Consider the following 27,544-nt stretch of genomic DNA (forward strand, 5'->3'; position numbering starts at 1 on the left):
AACTGAAATAAGGTGTCCAAATTAAGAGAAAAGCTATCCTAATTAGATAACTCACGGGGTAAGTGATGGACACACTCATTATTATAAGTACATTTAATAAGACACAACTTCTGGTGCTCCAGATATTATCATGGAGACATTTAATTCCAAATAGAAAATGTTAGCCCTAACCGGTTTGGCTCAGTGGATAGAGCGTCGGCCTGAGAACTGAAGGGTCCCAGGTTTGATTCCAGTCAAGGGCATGTACCTTGGTTGTGGGCACATCCCCAGTGGGGGGTGTGCAGGAGGCAGCTGGCCCATGTTTCTCTCTCATCAATGTTTCTAATTCTCTATCCCTCACTCTTCCTCTCTGTAAAAAATCAATAAAATATATTTTAAAAAATGTTAGAGCTAGACAGAAACTCCAAGAGCATCTACCTCAATTACTTTACCTTATAGACTAAAAGTAAAAATGGGGAGACAGAGAAAAGTGACCTACAGGGGATACCCTCCACCCGCACTCTACAGGTCTTCCCCATATTCGTGCTGATTTTCACAGCAGTTGGTAAAATTCTCTCATGTAGCAGCTGTGTGACTTTGGGAAAGATGATTAATCTCTTTGAGCCTCACTTTTCTCATTGGAAATTCAGCAGAATTATATTGTTTACACAAAGGTTTGATGTGAAAATTAATTGTGAGAGATTGAAAGAAATAGTAGTTATCATCATTATTTTTTATCAAGGGCTCTGACTACACATGTTACCTCCTTGCCCAGGTTTTGTCCCCCGTGGCTTCTTGTTACCAGTAGGAGGATTGGAAGCTTCGGGAAATGGCCACACCATTTAAGACTCAACACTCCTACATTCTACCCAGCAGCCTGGCGAGGACACCAATCAGACTGGTGTTTCCATCAGCAAAGCTGAGCTGGACTGGCTAACCCAGCATATTCCCTGTGCACCTCCTGCCTGAAAAAGTAAGTGGAAATTCGGCAACCCCCATCTAATGAAAGAAACTCAGTATCAGCCGACTTTCATATTTAAAGGACAAATGTCACTTTGAAAAAGGTTTCTTTGTTCTTTCATTCAGAGCAGCGTGCAAGTCCAATAATCTAGAAAGCCAGGAAAGAGACACTGGTTGGGACAGTGTCCTTAGATTTGGGGGCTAGTCAGCATTGTGCTTTGGAGTTAAGTCATAGTACGCACCTGTAATCAAAGCAACTTTTGGGCTGGAATAGGGGGCTGTGATGATGAGCTGTTCAAGTTGGAAAGCACAGCGGAAGCTCAGACTAGATATGGGTTCGATCCAGATTCCCTACTTCCTGCTGTGTCATGATGAAGAAATCAGTTTCCCCAAGCCTTTGGATCTTCATCTATAAAATGGGGATATGCACAATATCTGTCCGGATTGTTCATTCGTTTCTAGGAAACTACGTAAACCACTTAGTGTCTAAGCTAGGCCTGTGGGCAACATGATTGAATGAAAAAATATGGACAATCAAGTGAGATAAGACAAACTCTTCCCCCACCAAACACTTCGTGCCTGATATGTGGTGCAATGCTCAACAATGACAGTCATTTGTATCACTTTCATTTTCTTATTCACTCAACAGAACCGTGGTGATATGTAACATCTTTGTACATATCAAATATGTACAAACAAAAAAACAAAAAAAACCCAACTCTCATATTTGCCTGATGCATGGAACTAGGATATGGGGTAAGGGGCATGGGGAATCCAGGCGCTAAAATGCTGAGCAGAGGGTCACATGACACAAAGCTTTCAAGGGGATGACAGAAGAATTGTCTCTTAGTCACACTTATTTGAATGAGGGGTGAAGGTCTCCATGGCAGGCTGCTTTTTCCCATCTCTCAATATTTTGTTTTCTATATCTTATAGGCTGTGATGGGGGAAGATTGAAATGGAACCAGAAACAGACAATGTACAGGAAAGGGTTTTTCTCATTCTTATTAACCTTGTTCAAACTGTATGTTCTCTTGTAGGGTAGGAATATAAGTTCTAAAATTTGCTATTTTTCACGATACCCCCATGAACACAAGTTTCTTAAGGTCCCAAGGGCTGTGCTCCTGTGAAGGAAGTTCGGCAATGAGATAGAGATCATAATGCACACCAACCATTTATCCGCAATTACCTTGCAAGATGAGGGAGAGGAGAACTCATACTGACTGAACCAGACAATGAGCTAGAGGCTGGGGATGAAAGGGTGATGAGACAGATAAGGGAAGCCACTCAGGGGCAAGCAGGGCTGGACGGGGAACTGCTGTGGATGGGAATCATGGGAACCTCTCTGAGCAATGAGAGCTGAGGACTCCAGAGAAGCAACATGGAGAACAGAGGAAGAAGCTCTCAGAGGAAAAGATGCACGTGCCAAGCCCCCAAGGTCAGGAGGGACTCTGTTTTCTGAGAACGAAGAGGAAGCCACCGTGAATGGAGCAGGGGGAGCTGGAGAGGGTTACAAGAACTGCCAAGTCAAAAGGAAGTCTCTGGAAGATTAAAAAAATTGTTTTTAATTTTGAAATAATTTTAGATTTAGAGTTGCAGAGATAATACAGAGAGTTCCATTACACCATTTATTCAATCTAAGCAAGGAAATGACTGATATGTTTTAAGAAGACGGTTCAGGCTGCATGTGGGCATGAATCAGAGCGGGGTGAGCCTGGGAATGGGGGGCCAGTTAGAAAACCTTGGCAGTGAGTTAAGTGAGAGGTGGTGGGATGTGTTGCTGGCAGGAAGGATGGAGAACGTGAAAGAATTTGGGATTCAGGGTTGGATGGGAAACAAGGAGGGGCGGAAAGAAAGGAAAACAAAAATGCCTCCAAACCACACGGCCTGAGCAGTAGGGTGGACACGGGTGACATTGAGATGGGGAAGAAGGGCAAAGGGAAGAACCAGGGCTTTCATGTTGAATGTGTCAATGTGAGATGTCTGGAATTTTGTCACATTCTATATAGATATAATTTATTACCACTGGAAAAGAGCCTCAATTAAGGGCATAGTTGGATGTAATAGCTCTCACTCTTACCCTTTTAACTAAAAAGAAGTGAAAATATTAAATAGGAATGAAAAGTGAGGTCTTAGTCTGGATTCCCAAATTCAATTAATGGGATGGGTATTGCTAATGGAAAAGGTACATTAGAGTGGCAAGTATGTGAAGAGGTGAGTTTTCTGGATTGCACCGTGAAAGGGGGAGTGGAACAATAGCTCACAGTCTCAGAGGCAAGCTCCCTGCCAGGCTCTGGTCCCAGGCTCTGTCTCTCCTTGGCTGGATACTGATGGGCTCAGTTTCCCCATCTGCAAAATGGAGACAGTTTTTAGGCTGTTGTGCCAATTACATGATTTGATGATGAAGTGCCCAGTAGGGTGCTTGGCATATCAATGTTGGTTCACTTTCTTCCCTTCCAGGCAGATCTCCTTGCTTAGCAAAATAATATATTGCATTTACAATAAAAAACCTATAATTTAAAATTATATATATGCTTATATGCATCATCTTAAAGCCTAGTCTAATTCTCAGAAATGAGAATAAGCCGAAACTGGTTTGGCTCAGTGGATAGAGTATTGGCCTGCGGACTGAAAGGTCCTGGGTTCGATTCCGGTCAAGGGCATGTACCTTGGTTGCGGGCATATCCCCAGTAGGGGGTGTGCAGGAGGCAGCTGATCGATGATTCTCTCTCATTGATGTTTCTAACTCTCTATCCCTCTCTCTTCCTCTCTGTAAAAAATCAATAAAATATATTTAAAATACACACACACACACACACACACACACAAGAAATGAGAATAAAATGGAAGTGATTTTTTTCCTCTTCAAAGTGAGAAAACTTCAGAAGAGTTAATTAAGTGATCTGAATGGACTTAATTTAATGCAGAACGAAGGGCTCTCAGCATAGGCTGATGTCCTTGCTGGTCTCATTAACCTGTGGGCTTCAGAATCTCAGGATTCCCCGGCAGCAGCCCTTCCTGACCTTGAGCAGTGAAAGCTCCCATTTACTTCATCACCAGTGAGCAGCCTCTCACTTTGGGAAGAACTTTGTGCAGGGAGTGTTACAAGCTTCTACCCGGCTTTTCTCTGGGTGAGCTGGTGTGGGCTCTGACACTGTCCAGGGCTCTGCACCACTTTCCCCTGTGGCTGGGTCCTCCCTGAGCCTCCACCCTTCCTCCTGGGTTGGTAAAGGCCAAAGTTGCAGGCTGGTCTGGTCACACATTCCCACCTTGCTTATTCTGGCCTTAGTCGACCTGTGTGTCTGCTTATCTCTAGAGCACATGTTTCCACACTCGGCCTTGTTCTCAAATACTTGATATTCCTCTTAATTTAACTGAGAAATTGGAGGCCATTTAATCAGACTTTCCACAACCATCTGGTTCCCTTTTACTCATTTATTAGAGACCTAGTGCACAGATTTGTGCACCAGTGGGGTCCCACAGCCTGGCCTGTAGGGATCAGGCCAAAACCAACTCTCCAACATCCTCCAAGGGATCCGGATTATGAGAGGGCTGTTCTCTGGTGAAGCACCCCAGAATCGGGCTCCTTCCTCTCTGGTTCCCATTGCATCACTCAAGAACCGCAGCTGCCAAGTCACTACAGCTCGGCAGCTCCTGCGTTGAACTATGCCCCCTGTTGGTCAATGTGCATCATAGCTGCCATTCAGAGTATCTGCCCCTTGGTGGTCATTGTGAGTCATAGCTACCGGTCAGACGGTTGAATGGTTGGATGGTTGCTTAGGCTTTTATACAGTATGTATAGGTTGACTTATTATTCATGCAACCATTCATTCAGTCATTCACTTATTCACAAATAACTTATTCAATTATTCCCTAACCTGCTTCCTTCTCTTCCCCGAGAAGGACGCAAATAAAGTCTTGAGAGCTGCAGTTATTGAAAGTGACAGGCAGGTGGTTGGTGATGGCTATATCTTGGTTGGGTTCTGATATAAACTGAATATTTGTGTCCTTCCCCCCAGATTCACATGTTGAAACCCTGCCCCCCAATATTAGGAGGTTGAGCCTTTGGGAGGTGATTAGGATTAGATGAGGGTAGAGCACCCATGATGGGATCAGTGCCCTATTCAGATTCACCAGAGAGTTTGCTTCTGCTTGGGCTCTATCTCAGATTATTCCAAAAGAGATACACTATTTGGAGTTCTACTTGATATTTTCTTGCTTTTCTGAGGACCAGTTCACTTAGCTCTGTTCTTTTTATGTGTGGTATCTTACTTCTTGAGTGCCTTCTGTTCTGGCTCAGTTTGTTTTTGTAGTCACCCATGCTGCATTTTTCCTGAAGCAGTTCTCTCCCACTGGGGCCAAACTTCCTTCAAAACACAGTCTCTTCCTCTTTTCTGTATCATGGGTCCCTTTGTCATCTAATGCAGCCTATGGGCCCTCCTCAGAGCAAAGCCCTTAAATCCATAAAATAAAACACAAAGGACTACTAAGGAATGATATTGAAATTCCATTGTCAAAATATTGCTAAAATGAAACAAATAAGCATTGTGATACAGTCATGCATAGACTTCCTTTTTTTTTTTTTTTTTAAATGTTTTTATTGATTTTAGAGAGAGAGGAAGGGAGAGGGGTAGAGAGATAGAAACATCGATCAGCTGACTCCTGCACACCACCTACGGGGCTGGAGCCTGCAACCCTGGCATGTGCCCTGACTGGGATTTGAACCAGTGACATCTCAGTGCATGGGACAACACTCAACCCAGTGAGCCACACTGACCAGAGCTTTTCTTTCCATCTTAGTTACCTCTGTCAGTAGATCCCTTTGTGATACGGAATAACCCTAAGGGCAAAGCTCTGTGGCTCCCAAACACTTTACCAACCATCTGGCTGGTCCCTGGGTAACCAGCACATCCATAATGGGAGGATTTAGAGGTTTACTGAAATCCCAGCCATTAAGCTGCTCTTGAGGACAATTGGATTATGGCCTGTAATTGCCCTGAGATTGAGACCAGGGCAGAATGGGAGTGGGTATGTGTAGGAGGGAGGGGTGAAATGGGAAAGAGAAAAGAGGGACCCCAGGACTGGGGACCCAGCTGGGGGTCAGCAGGACTGGGAGCAGGACCGCCTGGCCGGCCTTTGGGGCACCTCCCTTGCTTTAATTGGCAAGCATCAAGTGAATAAGCCCTTCTACTTGCTGGGAAGTGTGCACTCAGCAAAGAGACTCTGGAAGGGGAGGGTGAATCACATGGTGCAAGGAGCAAGGAAGGACCTCTCATAAATTCTGTGTCTGAAAGAGGCTTTGGAGATTCACCCACGTAGACAAATGCTCCCCCTCTGGCTGCACTGGGAAAGGCACCACGCCTGGGGGAGGAGGAGGATGGTCAGACTCACAGAGCTACTCAGTAACAAGCTTAGATGCAGTCTCCTCAGTTTAACTTAAGGATGTTCCTGCCATTGCTCTCCTGAAGCACAGATCACTGATGTAGTGCCAATGGGATAGGTTGTTAACTTTATTCCAGAAACGGTTCAGATGTTTGGCTTTGGCATGAGCCCTACCCATTCAGGGATGAGTCACAGTACATCTATCCAGTTGCTTTCTTACCGTGTCTTCTTGGCTTCTTCACAGTTTCCTGGAGATATATGTGATAACCTGGCACCTAGAATTCATCCCACATTTCTTGTAGAGCACCTTCCGGAGCTATTGAGGATGGAAAGCTAGCAATTATAGTTCCCAGACTCCCCAGGTTCCACCAATTATATGCATTGGCATGAGATGTGGAAGGTAGAGGCCGTTTCCCACAGCAGCTAGATGTTGGATTTTTCTGCAGTAGTGTTGGTTAAAATACAAGGTTATTTTGTAGTGAGAGATATAAAACCCAACTGAAACATGCTTGAGGAAAAAAATCAGAGCGCATAGTTCGTATAATGCATATGTTATGTAATTGACGCACATTCAGAGGAGGGCCTGTTTCAGGCATGGCTGTATCAAGTGGTCCTCAGGAGGCAGTCATGCTGGCCCCTTCTCATGTTCTTTTCTTTTCACTGTTGGCTCTTTTCACCAGCAGGGACAGACAGCTTTCAGCAGCTCCTTGCCTTCAGTCTGTCCTCTCTCAACTCAGGCAGGAGGAGCAATCCTCTTCCCTAAACTCTTCAACATGAGCCCTCGAATTAATGATGATTGGATTGACCTGCACCATTTGTCCATACATAAACCCACTACCAGGAACAGAAGGACGAGCTATCCTGATTGGCACAGGCTCCACCCATGTGTCTGCCTCTGAATCTGGCGTGGCTGAAGGCTAGCCATAACTCAAATCTCAAGGGGTGATGGGCCCACTAACCTCCAAAATATAGTATGATAACCAGAAGACAGAATGGATGGTAGATAAATGAAAACACAGATTCCCCTAGATTTATTGCCCTTCCTGTGTTGTTCTTATTCACCCCTATTTCCCAGTTTGACACACTTGGAAGAGAAACCTGGGCTTGTTTTTCTCAGTGAAATTGGGGAGCCAGGGCTCCACCCTAGTTTGGAACCAGCCTTTGGTGGGAGGCATCTGAGACAGAGGCAGTCCCGGCAGCGTGAGGAGGCACAGGAAGCAGGCAAGTCCCCGGGAGGCTGTTAGACGGGGGAAGTGGCCCATGGGAAGTCAGCCTCAGAGAAATGTACTTACATCAGCAGACACGGGTCCTGGATCCCGACTGTGCCTCCCCGTCTCTCCCTCCAGCTCCCACTTCCATAACAAAGTGAAGCATGCAGTCAGCGGAGCCTGTCCTGGCCTCAGTCCCTCCTCTTTGCTGGCACCATGGAGCCCCGTGGGCCATCTGCTGAGGACAGCCATCCTTTTTGGCGGCACAGGGCTGGATCTGGTGGTCAGCGTATTAAGCCATGCCCCAGGGGGGCCAGAGCCACTAAAATAGACTCCATTCCCAGGAACTGAGCAAAACACAGAGCAGCCTCTATATCAAAGCAGCAGCAGCCACTAGACTGCAGCCATCGCAGACTCCCTGCTCTCAGCATTTTCCTCATAGAAGACAGATCACTGAGTGCCAGTCCATGTTCTCCCTTCACCTGTGCCCCCAGTGATCGGGGCCCTGGCTAGTCCTGTCGTGGCTTTCTCTGTCTCTGAGCTCATCCACTTTTCTCCTTGGCATGGAAAAAGGCTCAACAAAACTCTCTTATTAGTGTTTCTCCTACTAATGATTCCTGTAAATGGCTAAGTCCCCGAAGAATCCTATTGGCTTCTCTGACCACAGCGCCTTCTCCCAGGCTCTGCCTGTTGGCCTCTCTGACACACAGTGTCTCTTTCCATCCTATCAATCCGGGTGTGGATTGCATCCCTTCCCCTTCCTCAGAAGCTCCCTGTCTGTCCTTCCCGACCGGGAATTGAACCATGACCTCCTTGTTCATAGGTTGACACAACCATTGAGCCATGCCAGCTGCCCTCCTAAAGGCAGCCAGGCTCCCAGTTATTAATAATCCTCTGCTGAACACAGCAAAGAGGTTCCTAACTTGGGACTTTTATTCCCAAAACTTTTATTTCCTTGAAGGAGCAATTGCATCACTTTATCAAGCAGCTGGCCTCGTGCAGAGGTGACCTGTAGATGCAGGTACAGTGAACTGGAATTCTGGAGTGATCATGGTCTCGTGTGAAAGCTTGCTTTATCTTTTGAGCTCTAAGGGCAACTTTCAATGTAGACCAGAGCTTCTCAGCCCAGAGTGAATCCCTGCCCATTGCCCCCAGGGGAATATTGGGCAAGAAATGGAGACAGTGATCACAAGTTGGCATTGGTATGGTTGATATTAGCATCTAGTGGATAGAGAAGGGGTGCCAACATCCTACAATGCACAAGCCAGGCCCCTTTGACAAAGAATTATCCAGCCCCACCCTAGCCGGTTTGGCTCAGTGGATAGAGCGTTGGCCTGTGGACTGAAGGGTACCAGATTCGATTTCAGCTAAGGGCACATGCCTGGGTTGCAGGCTCGATCCCCAGTGGGGGGTGTGCAGGAGGCAGCCAATCAATGATTCTCACTCACCATTGATTTTTCTGTCTCTCTATACCCCTCAGCTTCCTCTGTAAAATCAATAATAATAATAATAATAATAATAATAATAATAATGATAAATTATCCAGCCCCAAATGTCAACAGTGCCCCTGGGGTACACCAAGGACAGTCATGGTTCAATCTTAACTTGGAATTATTCATCCACTTAGTGCTTGACTATGAAGTGTCACTCTGTGCCAGACACCATTCTCTACGAAGGAGCTGGCCTCACGTGGAGGTGACCCGGAGGTGCAGGTACAATGAACTAGAATTCTGGAGTGATTGTGGTCTCGTGTGTAAAAGCTTGTCACCACGACAGTCAGGGTCCCTGTTCCCATGGAGCAATTTTTTAGTGGGAAACTCTCACAGAAAGTACATAAATGAATAAGGTAACTAGAAGGTGATAAGTGCTATATATATATATATATATATATATATATATATATATATATATATATATATATATATATATATATATATATATATATATATATATATATATATATATATATATATTTGAGATAGGACTTGGGTGCTGTTAGATCCTGGAAGGCTTTCCTGAGGAGTCAGCAGTTGATGTCAGACTGTAAAAATCTTGAAGAAAAATGCTTTAGACAGAGAGAATGGCATAGGCCAAGGTCCTGGGGCAGAAACTCCAGGCTTGCCTGGAAAAGAGTGAGTTGGAGGGACTAACCATGAAGAGTGACATCAACAAACCTGATCTGTAAAGGGTCAGATAGAAACCACTTCTAGTTTTGTGGCTCCAACAGTCTCTGAGGCAACCCCTCAACTCTCCACAGCAGGGGGAAAGCGGCCCTAGACAATATGCAGGTGAGTTGCAACTTGCATGGCGATGTTCCAATAAAACTTTATTTACAAACCAGACTGTAGGCTGTGGTAAGCTCATCCCGGGTATAAGACCTTGTTGGACATGCAAAAGGCTTTGAGCTTTCAGCACCCATAACTAACTACCTACAGGTGAAAAATGACTACTTCTAAATCTGTTTCACAATAATAGCCCGGGCACAGGCTCTGTGACCTCACGCCTAACATGCCACCTCTAAGTCTCCTCCTCACTTAGAAATGAAGTCGGCCAGTTGGATGCTGGTGCATGGTGAGGACACAGCGGCATGCACAGGATGGGTGAAGCCTCGTTTGCAGGTGTGAGTCAGGTAACGGTGGGAAGTTCCGTGTGTGGAGGGCCCTGAGGCTCACACTCGTGTTTTTGAGAGCTGGCCCCTCTCAGAGCTGGAGAAGCTTCCTGAGGCTCCAGGAGGTAGCATGACTCATTTGCTGCCGCAGAAGGCGGAGGCAGTGTTTGGGCTCCCGCCCGCCTGTCTGCATGCTTCTCAGCTCAAATATAGACTCAGTGCCCACTGCCTCGTGGGTGCTGCTTCTCCTGGGAACTTGATTTTCTATGTGGAGGAGTCACCCCTCCGTGAAAATCAACCACAAAAAAGCAAAAGCCACTTTCTCAGGCCGCCTTGCTGATCCTTGGCAAATGCACCTGCTGTCTGTCTGGCTACACATGCCCAGGGATCTCAGAGCACCCCAGTGGGCCCTGGGATCTGGGCAGGTCTGCGGGGAAGGGCCAGGTTCTCAGGAAGTAGTAGGCGAAATCCTGTCTGCTGAGGGCTGGGCTGGGTGCTGGGCGGGGTCTGGGGCTGCCTTTTCTTAGAACAGGACTCAGAATCCTCCCCATGGCCCGGCATGCTCTGCCTCCTTGTCATCTCGCTGCCTCACCTCTGGCCACACTGGCCTAGCTGCTCTGCCAAAATTGCCAAGCGAGCACGTTCTCTCTGGGCTCCTGTGTGAGCTGCTGCTCTGTCCAGGTTCCCTTTCCTCCAGCTCTTCCTTCGCTGGCTCAGTCACACACACAGTCTCTGCTTCACCATCCAATCCCCAAGTGGACTTCCTGGACAAACATAAAGAAAATTGCACACGCCCATCTTTTCTATCCTTTTATTCTGCCTTATTTATTTCTTTACGGCACACCATCTATTCCTCACTGATGCTATACTATAGGTGTCACCTGTGTGGTTTCCATCTGCCCATTTGGAATATGAGCTACCCAAAGGCAGGCATCCACTGCACGCGTGGCTGTATTCCCCTCCTGCCCCGTGTACTGCACACACTAGGAGATGATGAATACATTTGGGTTGAATGAACAAAATACCTTCAGTCAGGATGAGACAGGTGGCAGGTGCTGCCAGGCAGGTGCTTTGTAGTGGGTTAGTCTGCTGATCAGAGTTGAGTTCTCTGGCAGGTGGCAGGAACCCAGCAGTTTAAGACCTAAGCACATGTAACATTGCAGACTGTATTAGAGTCACACTGGCTGCTAAAACAAGTATGTCCTCCTTATCCCCATTGACTCCTTCTAGCCCACCCATTCCCCCCACCCCCCACCTGAGGCCCCACACCCTGTTGTCTGTGTCCATGGGTTATGCATATGCATATAAGTTTTTTCGTTGAGAAACTCCCATATTCAGTGACTTAAGAAAATCATTATTTTTCACTCATATAACAGTCTGCTGTGGATTTTCATATGAATTGGAGGCTTTTCTCAGGTGGTTATTCAGGAACCCAGGCTCCTTCAGTTTCGTGCTGCTGCCATTTCTAAGGGCAGTGAAGTCCTCATCCAGTTGGAGATAAGGTGGGGTGGTGGGGGTGGGGGTTGGGGGGAATGAAGCAATATGGAGAAGGAAGAGAAGGTACACCCACCTCTCACCCACCTGGGCTTGGAGGAGACTTAGCATTTCAGCTCTATGCTATTGGTGAGAACTGATCATGTGTCTCTACCTGGTTGCAAGGGAGGCTGGGAAATATTGCCTCTCACTGAGTACTTGCTTCCCAGCAACAGCTCTTTACTAAGAAGTACCCTGTACTCTATTCCCCAAATGTTGATGGACATTTGACTGTATTCATTGGATGGTCCATATATATATCTTCTCGTAATGAAAATGCCTCACATGGCTGACACTCTCCATCTATCTATCTATCTATCTATCTATCTATCTATCATCTATCTATCTTATTGATTTCAGAGAGAATAAGTGAGAGGGAGGGAGAGATACAAACATCAATGATGAGAGAGAATCATTGATTGGATGCCTTATGCATGCCCCCTACTGGGGATTGAGTCTGCAACCTGGGATGTGCCCTGACAGGGGATCAAACATTGACCTCCTGGTTCATGGGTTGATGCTCAACCACTAAAGCACACCGGCTGGCATCTGTGTATTTATGCTTCCATCCTACAGATCCTTTCTCTTGATTCTATACATGACATGGCCACCTTCTTCTCTTCACCTTTGCCAAACTCGGAAAGAATTTTCTACTGGTTTTATTTTTCTCACATATTATTTACTGCTTAGTTTATTGAAACTGCTCCAACTCAGTGTCATCAATGACCTTCTTGCTAAATCTGGAGTTCTATTCTCAGCCTTAATTCTTTAGTCTCCTCTGCAGAATTTGACACCGTGGAGCACAACTTCCTGCCTGCGGCTCACGCCTTTCTGAGCCTTCACTCTCCCAGTCCTTGTCTCCCCCTCCAACTTTCCTTTCTCAGTCACAGTTCTGTCTTCTGCTCAATGTCGGCATCTTCTGACTTCTGACCTTGGGGCCATCTCTCTCTTCCCTCACTATATCCTCGGAATAAAGATGCCTCGCATGGCTGAAGCCCTCTGTGTTAGTGTCCTAGGGCTGCCCTAACGAACTGCCAAGTGGCTTCAGATAACAAATGTGTTCTCTCGCAGTTCTGGGGCTAGAAGTCCGAAGTCAAGGTTGGTTCTGTCAGGAGGCTCCAAGGCAGAATCGCTCTGTGCTTCTCTACTAGTTTCTGGTGGGTCTAGCAGTCCTGGATGTTCCTGGGCTGTCAGAGGCACCACTGGACTCTCTCATTCCATTCGCACATGGCCTCCCCCTTCCTCAGTGTGTCCCGAAGCTCCCTGTCCTTCCTTTAAAAAATTTCCTTTTACTAATTTCAGAGAGGAAGGGAGAGGGGAAAAGAGACAGAAGCATCAACGATGAGAGATTCATTGGTCAGCTGCCACCTGTACTCCCCCCACCCAGTTGGAATTGAGCCCACATCCTAAGCATCTGCCCCGACCAGAAATTGAACCATGACCTCCTTGATCATAGGTTGACACAACCATTGAGTCATGCCAACTGGGCTCCATCTTTTTTCTTCTGTGGACAACAGTCAATGGACTCAGGGCCACTCTAAGTCCAGGATGATCTCATTTCATGATCCCTGTAGATTGATGACATCTGCAAAGACCCAGGTACAAGTATCTTCACATTCATAGCAACTGGGCATTACGCTTTGGACATATCTCTTGGGGGAGGCTATTCCAATCACTATGGCTCCCCAGTCTGTGCCTCTGTCACCAGCTTCTGTCCTGGACCCAGATATGCATTTACAACTCCCCTGCCCCACACTTCTAAGCACAGGCTGTCACAGAACCTCACACACACATGTCCAAACAGGCATTTCTAACTGTTCTCCTTAACTTAAATTGTTCTCAATGTTCTCACCATCTGTCCAGTTTCACAAGCCGGACTCATGAGATTCATCCTGGATTTCCTCCTCTCATGCCTTCCCCTCCAATCAGGCACCTAGTGGTGTTGCTCTGACTTGGAAATACCCTTCTTACCCTAAACCCCTTTCTGACCAGCATTTCCACTTTGGTGCAGTTCTCAGTGTTTTTCACCGCTAGTTGGCCCATAGCTCCTTACTCAGCTTCCTCTCACCTCCCTCCAGCTTCTCGTTAACACGGCCACCAGTTTTCCAGCGACAGGTTACAAATCCGACCAGGTTTGCACCCATCATTCTTTCTCTAAAAATGCTGAGTGCTCTGCAAAGTCAGAGCCTTGCATTTAAGAGTAACAAGATATAGTGTGAGGTAGGCCTAGCCATGTCCTCTGGGCAACACCCCACAATCAAACCCACAGGAGTGAAATGTGTGACTTTGCACAGGAAGAGGGACAGACTATACAGCCTCATGGGCATTCACTCAGTGTTTGCTGCCAGAATGCTTGTGTCAAAATTATAAAAACCAACAACCCTTCCATTGTCAGTTTTTAGAATTTCAAGGTCATGGATAATGGATGGTGAACTTTTACTCTCTTTCTTGAAACTGCTATTGACTTCTGATTGTCCCTTTTAGCAGGATTTGAAAACTGGTGGCTTGCCACCGGCACGTGGCCTGCACATATTCTGTGTTTGGCTATCCCGGTATCTGTAAATATCCCAGATTGAAAATGTCTTAGAAGAACCTCCCTCTAACAGTACATCAGTTTGGCCAGGTTTTTTTTAAAACCTATGGCTTCCCACAGTCACACTTCCTTCCTTATCCTTGTAGGGATTTAACCTGAGTGGTCTGGTCTCTGAGCTACAGTGTGACATGTAAGGGTCTGCCAATCAGGGTCCCAAGTTACTTCTATAGCATCAACCTGAACCCTTCCCTCAGAGCTCCCTCTTCCTCCTTCCTATCCTGGGCACAGCACACTATCCAGGTAGCTGGACATCCTTAGATTATAAACTCCTTGCCTCGGCATATACTCTCACCTCTGCCTCTTTCACCACTCTATTTCTGGAACTCAAAATTTATTCTTTCAACTAGCTAGTGTGGCTCAGTGGTTGAGCATCAGCCTATGAACCAGGAGGTCATGGTTCAAATCTTGGTCAGGGCACATTGCCTGGCTTGCGGGCCAATCAACAGGAGTGGCATGCAAGAGGCAACCGATTGATGATGTTTCTCTTTCATTATTGATGTTTCTATCTCTCTCTCCGTATCCCTTCTCCTCTCTGAAGTCAATAAAAACATATTTAAAATTTGTTCATTCAACAACAAAAATCTAGGGAAGACTTTCTCACCAGTCCTTAGTAGGTTTCTGGGAATATAGTTGAGAATCAAACAAATCCCTACCTTCATAGAGCTTGTGTAATTTACCAACTTAGACTGGCCAATTAATCTTACAATTACTGTGTGCTACTAATATCCTCTGATTCCTGTGACTTTGTTCCTAACTTTACCATGGCATTTGTTACACGATGTATGTGCCCGTTTACTTGGCTGTGCTGTCTACAGAGCATGAGCTAGAATTGACTTCTATCGGTTCCCACGAGCCAATCATCATACCCCAGCTCCCAGCAATCACAGACTTGCCATGCCCTGGGTTCCTGTGGCTTGCTCTGCCTTGGCTTGATTTTGGATACCCTGAGTCATTCACTGTCCAACTGTTAGGTCAACATAACATATTTTTGATTTTTGTTGCTGTAACCTCTTATTTGTAAGTACTGATTTCTGCGTTAGAAACAGGGCTTGCCACCTGTTTCTGCAAATAAAGTTTTATTCTTCATTCCTTTACATATTGTCTGTGCTGCTCTCATCCCACAGCAGGTAGGTTGAGTGGTTGTGACAGAGACCATATGGCCCTCAGAGCCAAAAATATTTACTTTCTGGTTCTTTTCCCATTTTTAAAAGCATTAGTGTTATTTTATTTATTGATTTCAAAGAGGAAGGGAGAAGGAGAGAGAGGTAGAAACATCAATGATGAGAAAGAATCATCAATCGAGAAAGAATCATCAATCAGCTGCCTCCTGCATGCCCCACCCTGGGGATCGAGCCCACAAGCCAGGCATCTGCCCTGGCTGGGAATCAAACTGTGACCTCCTGGTTCATAGGTTGATGTTCAGCCACTGAGCCATACTCTCTTGTTCTTCACAGAAAATGTTTTTCAGACCCTGCCCTGATGTCATCCTTAGTAGCCGCCCTGAGCCGTCATCCTGTCATTTCAGTCTCAGCGTCTCCACCGCAATGCGAATTCCATGAGTAGAGACCTCACCTCTCTAGTTGATGGCCTCAGCCCCAGAGTACTTGGAGCCACTCAATAAATAGACTGGGTTAGAATGCCTCCAGACACTCTGTGGGGGAGGGTGGGGCACCTTTTTCATCTTTGGAGTTTGGTCCACTAGCCATCATTCCCCACCCCCTATCTGCTATTTAAACTGTGAAAACAAAGTGTAAAGAATCAGCTTCATAGCCCCGCTGACGGATCTGGTGTGTGGTCCACACTAGGCTTGTGTAGTCATGAGGCTCTCAGCCTCCTCACAGGACTCGCACAACCAGGAGGCAAAGGCCACTTCCCTCCAAAGCACAAAATCCCCTCCGAGATCAATGCTTCATTAAAACGTCACAGTCCCCGGGTCCCCGGCACTGTTGACTCCCCAAGAACTTTACCATTCCGAGATGGGACTGCTTTCCATGGGAGCCATCATCCCCCAGGTAGTGCTTTCCCACGTACAAATGATGCTTGGGAGGCAAAGTAAGCAAGCTTTGCCAGTTACATCTTGCTGGGGAAATCAATAGCAGTGACTTGGAGGCTCAGCGCTGCTTTGAAGGGGAAAAGATGCCAGAGGCTGGCACAGGCAGGTTGGGGGACTGGAGGAAGGCAGCTGGGGTGCTGGGTAGATTTCAGCCTGGAGCGCCTTCCTCTGGATGGGGAGGGGCAAAGCGAGAGGGGTCGTCTCTAGAGGAGTCAGAGGAATGGTGTTATTATTCCTTTAGAAATAAATGTGAGCAAACAACCATGCTCTCGACTCCTGTCTCTCCCTTGCCCCTGCACCTGCTTCCCCAGCTGGTTCTGTAGCAACCCCTGAAAATATCTCCTGAATCTCCACCTCTCCATCGCCACTAGCACATCCTGGACTGGCAGCTGTTGATGCTCACTTGGACGAATGCAATGGCCTCCCTTCAGTGTCCTGTGTCTACTCCTGCTATTGCTCTAAAAGCCCATTCTTCTCACCCCAGTCAGAGTGATCTCCTCCAAACCAAGGGCAGGTCTAGTCACTGCTCTGTTTATGACCCTCTGGTGTCTCAACCGTGATCCATGAGGCTCAAATAATTGACTCTTGATTCATCTCCAAGTTCATCTCCTCTCCCCTCCCCCTAGTCCCACCCTGCAGACACCCAGGTCCCCTTGCCCAACCTCCAGGATGATAAGTCTGATCTCTCTTTGCCCTTTAGCTTTATGTTCATTCTGCCTGGCATAGCTGGGCCTGCTGATCTGTCCTGCCATCTCTTTCTCATCCTGGTATCAGCTCAAATGTCACTTCTTCAGAGAGACCCCCCAACCCTATGCCTGTGAGATACCCCAGAGATTCTCTCTCTTGTATGCCCCTGCATTGTTTTCTAAGTAGCACTCATCACTATGACATATCTTACTTATTTCTGCACTTGCTTCTCATCTTTCTCGCTGCCTTCAGTGCTTTCGCTCCAGGGCCTGGAACTGAACCCAGCACAGAGCAGGTCCTTCTGAATGAGTAACTGACTGTCTGAATGCTGCTTATGCACCATGATGAATCTTCTGTTCAAGAACGGGACCCATTCTGGTCATTCACGCATTCATTCATTCAGTAAACTTCCTGAGCACCTGCTAACTGCCAGCCTCTGCTTGATGCTGTAGGTACAGCAGGAAGACCCAGGTAAGTCCCTGTCCTTAAGTGCCTGTGGGGTGGGGGGGCGCGCACAGTTAGAGCCCTGTGGCAGGCACAAGAGCAGGGCTGTGAGCAGCAAGCATCCTGCAGGAGCAGGGGTGTGGGTTTGTATGCTCACTGGCTGGGTGAAGACTCTGCAGCAGAAGTAACATTTCAGTTGTGTTTTGAAGGGTGATTAGGAGATTGTTAGCCATAGAAAAGGCATGATTTCTAGTCAAAAAAGCAACATTCTAAAAGAAGATATGACTTCTGGTTAAGGAGGAACAATAGGTCCAAGGCTTTGATTTTGTGATCTTCCCAGTAAGTGAAGGAAGGAGATGGGGAGAGAGAAGTCTTGGGAAGAGAGGAGAACTGATATGAATGGCCTTCCCTCACCTTCATTCTCCTCCTCCCAGGGACTTGGTCTGCGATGCTGTTGTTCTTTCAATTAATTTCTCAAAAAACACTGAGTGTCAGGGGTGGGCAATGAACACACAGCTCATAGTCAGCAGAGGACAGATGTGAGGACAGGAAGCCCAGTGAGTGTGGCCACTTGGCTATTTTATCTGGAAGGTGCACCCTCTCAATGCCAGCCGACGTGGTGTAGTGGTTAATGCTCAGGCTCTGGAATCTGACTAGACCTAGGTTCACGTCTGCCTTGAGTGAGGCTCAGTTTTTGTGTGGCGAAATAGGTTAAAAATGAATAAAGGGGCTCAGCTGGTGTGACTCAGTGCTTGAACAATCGATTTATGAATCAGGAGGTCATTGTTTGATTCCTGGTCATGGCACATGCCTGGGTTGGGGGCTCAATCGCCAGTAAGGAGGCATGCAGGAGGCAGCTGATCAATAATTCTCTCTCATCATTGATACTTCTATCTCTCCCTCTCCCTTCCTCTCTGAAATCAATAAAAATACATTTTAAAAAAATGAATGTAGGGGATGAATGAAAATAATGCTCACTATAGCTGCTCAGTACAAGGCAGGATTCCCACCAGTGGAGCCCCAGTTGGCTGAGCCCTCATGGGCCACACTGTGTGCTAAAGGCTTTATGCAGAGTATCCCAGTTAATTCTCACAACTCAGTGACAGAGGTAAGACACTGCCATCATTATCTGCATTTTACAGATGAGGATGCTGAACAGAGTAGTCAAGTAACTTTGTCAAGGTCACACAGCTTGTGGGTCACTCCAGAGCACTCTGGCCAGCGCTTCCTCCCTGACAGCTACAAAAACCCTGCTACTCCTCTGGACCGGGTCTGGCATCTAGTTAGCACTTGATTGGTCAGTCATCAGCCAAGCAATGTTTGAAACTTTCTTCATGACCCACTGACCCCTTCTCCTGGCTCTTCCACCTGCTGGCTGTTACCCAAGGCCTGCAGCTTGCTGTCTTCTTAGCCTTAGTTGGCCTATCTGTAAAATGTTGAGCTAGCTTAGGGCTCCCTGAGATTTGAGTCCCTGCACTGCAGTCTACATTGTTTGAATGAAATGAGCAAAGTAACTGGCCTTCTGGGCCCTCCCTGAGTATCTTGATGAGTGGTTCTCACTGTCAACTTGGTGGCCCCTTGCTGTCTCAGGGGCGGTGCTCTCTTTCTGCTCTCCCCTCCACCCTTTGGCATTCTTGTTTAAGAGTCCTTCCTAATCTTTACCTTCTTCTTCCTCTTCTTAAAGAATACCCCCCTGAATTTCATATAATATTGGTTTGGCAGTGATAAACTCCTTTAGCTTTTTCTTGTCTATGAAGCTCTTTATCTGACCTTCAATTCTAAATGATAGCTTTGCTGGGTACAGTAATCTTGGTTGTAGGTCCTTGCTATTCATCACTTTGAATATTTCTTGCTGCTCCCTCTGGCCTGCATAGTTTCTGTTGAGAAAATAAATTGGTGAATCTAATAGAATCAGGGGGCATAGAAAGGGAGCGGATTGACAATTCTAGGTGTGGGAATTGTCAATTTGGGCGTGTGGGAAGAGATTAGACAGAAATATTAGACCTGTGGACAAGGACAGTGGGAGGGGGGCAAGGGCATTGGGTAGGGTGGGAGCCAGGTGGAGGGGAGCAATGGGAAGAAAAAAAAGAAACATCTGTAATAATCTGAACAATAAAAATTTTAAAAAAAAGAGTCCTTCCTAATGAGGATAAGACTTTCTGGCAAAGTGTGGGTCTGCAGGCTTCAAGGGAACCTTGGGGATAAGTCTTGGGCAGAGCGAGAGGATGGCTCTGCAATTTTGGGCAACAGCCAGCCATCCTGCCAGGAGGCAAGGAGGCAGGGCACTGTCCTCTCTGGGGCTCCTTTAGAAGCAGGTGTTCTGAGGGAAGATTGTTCTTTGCCCCTGCTTGACTCAGTCACCGTCAGCTGCGGTCAGCTTCTTTCAGCCCAAGAATCCCTCTCAAGGAAGAAGCTAACTCTCTTCTTTGTCTAGATAGGTCCCAGCGAGAATGTCCTGGGCTGTTTTTGACCAGTGGGTCTGATCTCAGCTGGGAGGACCTGTTTCTAGTTTTAGCTCATCCATGGCCAAGTGAGTGGCTCTGGCCCAGTCACATAGTCTCACTATGGCCCCGCTCCATCTGGGAGATGGGAATACATCATATAATATTTTCCTTGCAGAGTCATTATGAGGAATATGAAATGATGAGTATGTAATAGTTGCAAGATAAATGCCCTGGGCCTGTGTAGGTGCTCAATGCACGTGCCAGGAATGAGCAAGAGAAATACAGAAAGGAGTATGTTGTTTCAGTGAAGGGAAGAGCCTTGTAGAAATTAAACCTGTCCCAGGTAGGGCTGTTCTGGCTCCAGATCTCATTCACTTATGCAAACGAAGGTAGGACAACCACTTGGCACTTGAGTGTGGGCTCCATGAAGGCAATGGTATTTGCCTGTTTGGTTCACTATCTGCTCTCAGTATCTGGCACACAGTAGGTGCTCAAGAAATGTTTGTTGAATAAATGAATGACTTGGCAGAGTGGACTGAAGCATAGGATGGGGAAGAGGCGTGCATGGGATGGGGTTTAAGTTCACTTCCAGTTCTGAAATTCTGTGAGTCTTTGAACTTTCTGTGGGACCATAATTACAGCATTTTCTGTGAGCTAACTAATGAACCACTGACCAACCTCCATCACATCAGGCCCATCCTGGTCCAAGGATGAGAGGCAAAATACATCACTTCATTTGGGTAAATGAAAAAGGGCGTTTAGAGAAGGAAATAGACCTCTTTTGGAAGAAATTCTCTTCTGACCTTTGTACCACCTGCCCACTCCCCACTTCTGAGCATAAGGACTTAGAAACAGCAAGAGAGGGGATTCTTAAGATGGTATAACCAGCTTCAACCTTTCCCCACAGCTGCCTTTAGGGTCTGCGTAGAAGGAGTTTGCGGAGGAGACCAGTGGGAGGAAACACAAACAGACGACGAAGATACAACTGACTGCTCATCTGCAGAGTGATTTCCAGCCAGTTTCTTCTTCTCAGATGCCCCAATCTCTCTCAGTTTTCTACCGAGCCATTTACACCGCTCATCTACTTATTCTCAGGGTTGGGGAGTATCTGAGAAGGAAGAACTGTAAATTACGCTGTCAAGTTGGACAGTACAGTATGAGAAGTGGCAAGGAGGTGAGAGCCAGGGCCTTCCCGCAGAGCAGCCAGATGAAAATGGTTATAAATAAAGCACAGAGGCCGCCACTTGAACCCTCCGTCCTTGATGTCGCACATGCGCTCCATGTTCTTGGCAGCTGGCCAAAGGCCTGTCTTCAGATCAGCTTCTTCACCTGTCAGGTGTGAGATTGTCCTCTGGCTGCCTCCTGTAAGCAGTCCTTTTGTGTGGCCTGCTCTTGTAAGCCAGTTCTCTTTTTCCTTTTGGTCCATGAGGATGAGAAGCAAATGCCAACTGGATGGTGAATGATGTGAGGTTGGGTCTGATTTATCCTCAAAACCCAGGGCTTGGCAAAGTGTGGTTATATGATAAACATTTGCAAAATGACTGAGGGAGCCAATTGAAATCTTTGAGGCAATTGCTTGTCCCCATCATGACCTTTCTCTCCAGATGGTTGCTGATCTTCTTTTACTTGGGGTCTCTGTAAGGATGAATTTGGCTGCAAGTAAAAGAAAATCTCCCAGAGAGTAATTAAAATCATTAAACAATTAAAAAAATATTTGTTACCTATGTTTCCTCCCACATTTCACTATTTCACATTTTAATGGGTTCCCTGTTTTCAGGTGATGCAATGGAACCAGGGAATTTTTTTTTTTTTTTCTAGAGGGGAGAATGGTCCAGGCAAAATGTAATGGACCAGATGTCCCGGGTTTAGAACTGACATCCCACTGAAGGCATTTTACTTTATTTTCAGGTCCCTCTGTTTAGACTCTCATTTTTTTTTTTCATTTCAGCTTATTTACTGCCTTGGTTTATTTTTTATTATTTTATTTTTTTATTATATTAATAGTTGACATTAAATGTTATTTTACATTAGCATCTAGTGTCCAGCACAGTGATTAGACATGTATATAACTTACAAAGTGTCCCCCAATGATTTTAGTCCCCACTGGCACCATACCGTTATGACAACATTATTGACTCTGTCCCTTAGGCTGTACTTCACATTCCCTGTGACTGTTTTGCACCACCAATCTTTACTTCTCAAACCCTTCACCTTTTTTCACTCAGTCCCCTCAAACCCATTTCCATCTGGAAACCATCATCTGTTCTCTGTATCTATGAGTTTTTCAACATTTTTTGCTAATAAGATGGGAAGATAGGTAGTGCCAAAATTGGTTTATTGTCTCAAAAATGTTGGCAGGATTCCACGTCCTTCTGTTCTGTTCCTTCTATTTGCCATCATCTGGGCATCCAGTAGGAGTTTTCTTTGCTTCTTCTACAGATTTTTTTTAGGTTGAATGTGAATCTTTTTTAAAGGAATCTATTTTTACTGATTTCAGAGAGGAAGGGAGGGAGAGTTAGAAACATTAATGATGAGAGAGAATCATTGATTGGCTGCTTCCTGCATACCCCACTCTGTGGATCGAGCCCATAATCCAGGCATGTGCCCTGACTAGGAATCAAACCATGGCATCCAGGTTCAATAGGTTGACACTCAACTATAATACTTTGGTTGGGCATAATGGAGATGAGCCTTTACAGCACATGTGTCAAACACAAGGCCCGCGGGCCAAATCCAGCCCGCCAGGCCTTGCAATGTGGCCCGCACCGCGCTGTCATCACTGCACTCCGCTGTCAGTTTATGACATTGTCAGTTTATGACTGTTCAGTAAACCATTCGGCCCACGATTTAGGCTGGATTTTAGATTTTGGCCCCTTCTCTGATTGAGTTCGACACCCCTACTTTACAGCATTGGTTGTAAACTGATGATGTCATAACATGTTTGGTTAGCTTTCAATATTTAAAAAAAAAAAAAATCAGTTTCCAATATTTAAAACATAAAACACAGACTTTGAGTTCTCTTTCAAAATCATGGGACCAGGAAACACTGCATGATCACAACAAGCAGGAGCCTGTGGCAGCTGCGCTCTTTCAATGAGGCATGTGCTGTCCAAGTCTCCAGCGTCCCCCAGGTCTCCAACGATTGCACCTGCTCGCCGCCATTCATTCAGATCGCTCCCAAGGGAACCCCTGCAGTAGAGTCTGTACCCCACATGAAAGATTTCACATTCCCATGGCCAACAGTTACAGGTCATCTATCACAAAGCTTTTGCAGCTACTTTTCCCCCTAGAAATTGCTCTAGACTTCCTCACCCAATCTTCCGCTGTTGGCCCTTCCTGGATTCCACCCACTGGCTCCATACAAGTCTCCAACCTTCTCCAGCCCTATGAATGGAAGGATGCTCAATTAAAAAAAAAATCTCTCAAAAAAACCCCATAGAAGTAAGGTTTTGGCTGTGTATGAGAGAATAAGTTAATATCCTAACATTGTCAAAGTTTCATAAAGTACAGAATAAAAGAAAGCAGTGGGAAGGAACCATCATTCCACTCTTCAAATAACACTGTTCCTACTTGGGTGAATATGATTTCTTGGCAAGTCCAACAGGGCAAACACTGTTCGAACTTCATTCACTCCTCCAAACAGCCCCAAAAGGTAGGTGTTCTTCCCAGCTCCCTTTGACAAATGACAAAGCGGAGGCATAAAGAAGTTAGACATGTTTCCTAAGGACACACAACCGATACGTGTTGAAGTCTCGGTTTTAATTTAGGCAGGCTGGCTCTAGAATGCACTTTCTTGGATCTCTTGCCAGACTCCTGAGTATGTGCCTATATACACATCGAATATATAATTTGCTGGAGATTGCATTACTCAACCCTGGAAACAGTACAGTGGGAATTCCCTTTGTTGAGTTTATAATAAACTCGTAAAACACCTCTGAAAGCCCAGTATTTGGGGCAGTCCCTCCTATTGCTATATTTCAGTTGCTTGTCCATCATAGTTTTCTCCTTGGGTTAACCAAACTCCTTGTGGGGTTGACTCAAGGGGTCAAGACATTGGCAACTCAAATATTTTCTAGTGTAGGGATTTCTGAGTAGTAATATGGAGCTGGTCATTTCTTTTTGAATGCAGAGGGACATGGGAAAGAAGTAAAGGGAATAATATTTTATGTTTGAGCTAGCATGTGCCTGGTACCTGATCTATGTTATCTCACAGGGCCCCATGCAGATGGACATTATTATTTTCCTCCCTCCTTCCTTCCTTCCTTCCCTCCCTTCCTTCTTTCCTTCCCTCCCTCCCTTCCTTCCTTTTTCCTTCCTTTTCCCTTTCTTTCTTTCTTTCTTTCTTTCTTTCTTTCTTTCTTTCTTTCTTTCTTCCTTCCTTCCTTCCTTCCTTCCTTCCTTCCTTCCTTCCTTCCTTCCTTCCTTCCTTCCTTTCTTTCTTTCTTTCTTTCTTTCTTTCTTTCTTTCTTTCTTTCTTTCTTTCTTTCTTTCTTTTCAGGTGAGGAAAGAAAGGTGGACTCCAGGGCACAGAGCAGGAAGTGACAGACTGGAATTTGAATCCTGTGAGTCCAACTTTAAAATTATTTTTTTCCTCCACTATTCTATACCATACTCCATTGGATAATGTCACTAATTATAATGGAAAGGGTAACCATCACATAATTTTGTCAGGAGGATGATGGACTCTCTAATAAGAATGCTCCCTGCTCTTTTTTATGGGTATGAGGGTGAGATATATGCCCATAATGTGAGTTGATTGATAGATGGGTACACTCACTTCATATCACAGAGCTGTCCTTGACAAGGTGAGTGTAAGTTCAAGTTTTGAGAACAGGATAACTGTGAAGTACATTTCAAGGGGATCAATGTAAATGAAGAAGCCTATTGTATTTCTCTGTAACACATGTAATGTGGCAGCTCTGTCTACTTCTCTTTTGTGAAGATCTGGTGTCCCCAAAACCAGTCAGCCCTGCTTTGATGGTGACTGTAACAAGTATAGACCAGGATTGATGCGCTAATCACCGCTGATTCAGAGCAATCCCTCCCAAAGTCTTACGGCATCATGATAGGACCATTTATGAGTCTTTTTTTATTATGTGATACCTAGTTTTAAAGCACTAAATAAGTGTCTTTTCAATGAATGAATTCATTGAGCAAATTCTATGAGACAGGAATTAGCTGGACATGATACTATTCTGAGATGAATAAAGTCCAGCTCTTGCATTTAAGAATCTCATTCTAGTGGGAACGGTGGGGCCAGTGGTTGAGGGTCGACCTATAAACCAAGAGGTCATGGTTCAATTCCCTGTCAGGACACAAGCCTGGATTGCAGGCTCAATCCCAGTGTGGGGCATGCAGGAGGTAGCTTATCAATGATTCTCTCTCATCATTGATGTTTCTATCTCTTTCTCCCTCTCATTTCCTCTCTGTAAATTAATAAACATATATTTAAAATATTTTTTAAAAGTATCTCATTCTAGGCAGAGGGAACAGCATGGTAACAAAGGCATATATGTTTGGTTAACTGTTGACATTTTGACAGTATCTGAATGCTGTAGGTCAACTGAAGAGTTTCAATGGAAGAAGGTATACAAGGAAGTAGGGGCTGGTCATTAAATCTTCCAGGGTCCCAGGGCACACCTGGATGTCATTAGAGGTTGAAAAAGAATGAAAAATTCCACATGCTCACCCTGTACTGCTGAGTGCATTCTAAAACAAATTTCCTCAAATAGAATAGTTTTCCCCCCCGTACTTCTGCAATAACCAGTCTGAAGAATCTGGCATTTAAAGACACAAATGTTTCTAAAATACCCCACCACAGCGAAATATCTGAAAATGTTTCTTAATTGTTAGGAAAACTATTTCGGTATGTGCTTGGAACAAGTTTCTTCTTCTATTTTTTTTTTTTCACCACACTTCAAACACACCATCTTTTCCTTCCCAAGTGTCTGGGAGGCTGGTGCTGAGTGGTTTAATAGAGAAGCTGTCGTCTCCTGTGAATCACACCTCCACCCCAATGCACTTTAATTTCTTTTCTGCTGGGTAAGTGCCCTGAAAGGTCGCCGTAGATATACAGCCCAGTGTGTGGAAGGCTGTCAGAGGATCCCATTACCAGCCTGGTGAGGGCTTTTGCAAATCCTTTGGCCAAAATGTACTTGAATCTGTTCAATTTGAATGCGCTCCATGTTCATGTACCAAAGCCATGGCCTCTCCAATCTGCCTCAAGCAAACACAAGTCCCTAAACAGCTTCTCTCCGCAAAGCAGACTCCTGCAAAAGGGGATAAGAGAGAGGCGGGCCATGCTCATTTTACAATTGGATGCCACATGGGGAGGCTTTGGATTGCATCCTGGGCCTTGGGCAGTGCCTGTCCCCTCTGCTGCCACACCCCCTCCAAGAAATCCTCCCTGCCCCCAACCTCAGTGTTCACTGAATTTGCCCTTCCTCGAGTGCATGTGCCAATTAGCATTGCTAGAATGCAATTTAGCTCTAGGTTACCTTGAACTTCTAGTTGTTACTGCCTCCTCTGCAGCACCAGTGGTGTGAGAACCCTGTACCTCAGGCATTAAGAAGTGTTCAGAGCTCCCAGAATACGGCAGGCTCTCATCACCCTGGGAGTCCACTTGAGCTGCTCTGTGACTTGGAATGCTTGTGCCTCCCTTTGTTATTAGTTTGCATTAGTCAGCTTGGACTGCTATAACGAAGAAGTATCCCAGACGGAGTGGGCCAAACACCAGGCATTTGTTTCTCACCGTTCTGGAGGCTGGGAAGTCCAAGATCAAGGTGCCTGCCAGTTCAGTTCCTGGTGAGAGCCCTCTGCTTGGTTTGCAGATGGCCATCTTCTCTCTGTGTCCTCACATGGTTGAGAGAGTGATCTCTTTCTCTTCCTCTTTTGAAAAAGCCACTAATCCCATTATGAGGACTCCACCCTCAGGACCTCATCTAATCCTGTTACCGTTAAAGGCCCACCTCCACATACCATCGAATTGGGGGTTAAAGCTTCACCATAAGAATTGGGCAGGGAGGAGGGGGCAATAATTCAGCTCATAACATAGAGCAACTCTTATTCTTTAAATCTTGACCCAAATGTCAATTCCTCCAGAAAGCCTTTCCCAATTCTCCCAACATGGGTTGAGTTCTCTCTGCAAATATATCTTATCCCAACACAGGTCAAACGGAACCACCACAGACCATTCATTGGTCTTCCTTCCTCATTGGATGGAAGTTGAGGTTGGACCTTGCCCTTTGTCTCCACTCCCAGTGTACACAGTGTTCGGAGTAAGTGTTAAATAAATGATTTAAGAAGAGCAGGAGACAAGTAATTACTTTGAAAAGAAATGCATGATAGATGAGATTGTGGTGCGCTCCTTAAGCAGGTGTTATGAATGTCAATTTATACTCCAGGCACCACCAGAGCAACTTTTGTGTGGGCATGTGTGCTTGCCAACCTCCTGACCAGGGGAGGGGAGGAAACCAACTCACACATCTGTTTGGAGGGACCATGACTTTTCAACCAATGTGTTCAAGTCAGTCCTTATTTGATCTCTTCCTTCCTTCCTTCCTTCCTTCCTTCCTTCCTTCCTTCCTTCCTTCCTTTTTTTCTTATTTTTTTAATTCAGTAATTTAAGTCAAGCTTATTTATGAACTCAGGAAG

General features: G+C 45.7%; 1 long non-coding RNA gene across 1 annotated transcript in view; it reads left to right on the forward strand.

Annotated features, from left to right (window-relative positions):
• Positions 1 to 891: 891 nt before the first annotated feature.
• Positions 892 to 27,544, forward strand: part of LOC311620631 — a 120,250-nt gene continuing 93,597 nt past the window's right edge. The window contains exon 1 of the long non-coding RNA XR_014794724.1: positions 892 to 952. This is a non-coding gene — a long non-coding RNA (uncharacterized lncRNA). The remainder of the gene's footprint in view (positions 953 to 27,544) is intronic.

Source organism: Pipistrellus hanaki, assembly GCF_964339955.1.
Source record: "Pipistrellus hanaki genome assembly, chromosome: 3".
Lineage (NCBI taxonomy): Eukaryota > Metazoa > Chordata > Mammalia > Chiroptera > Vespertilionidae > Pipistrellus > Pipistrellus hanaki.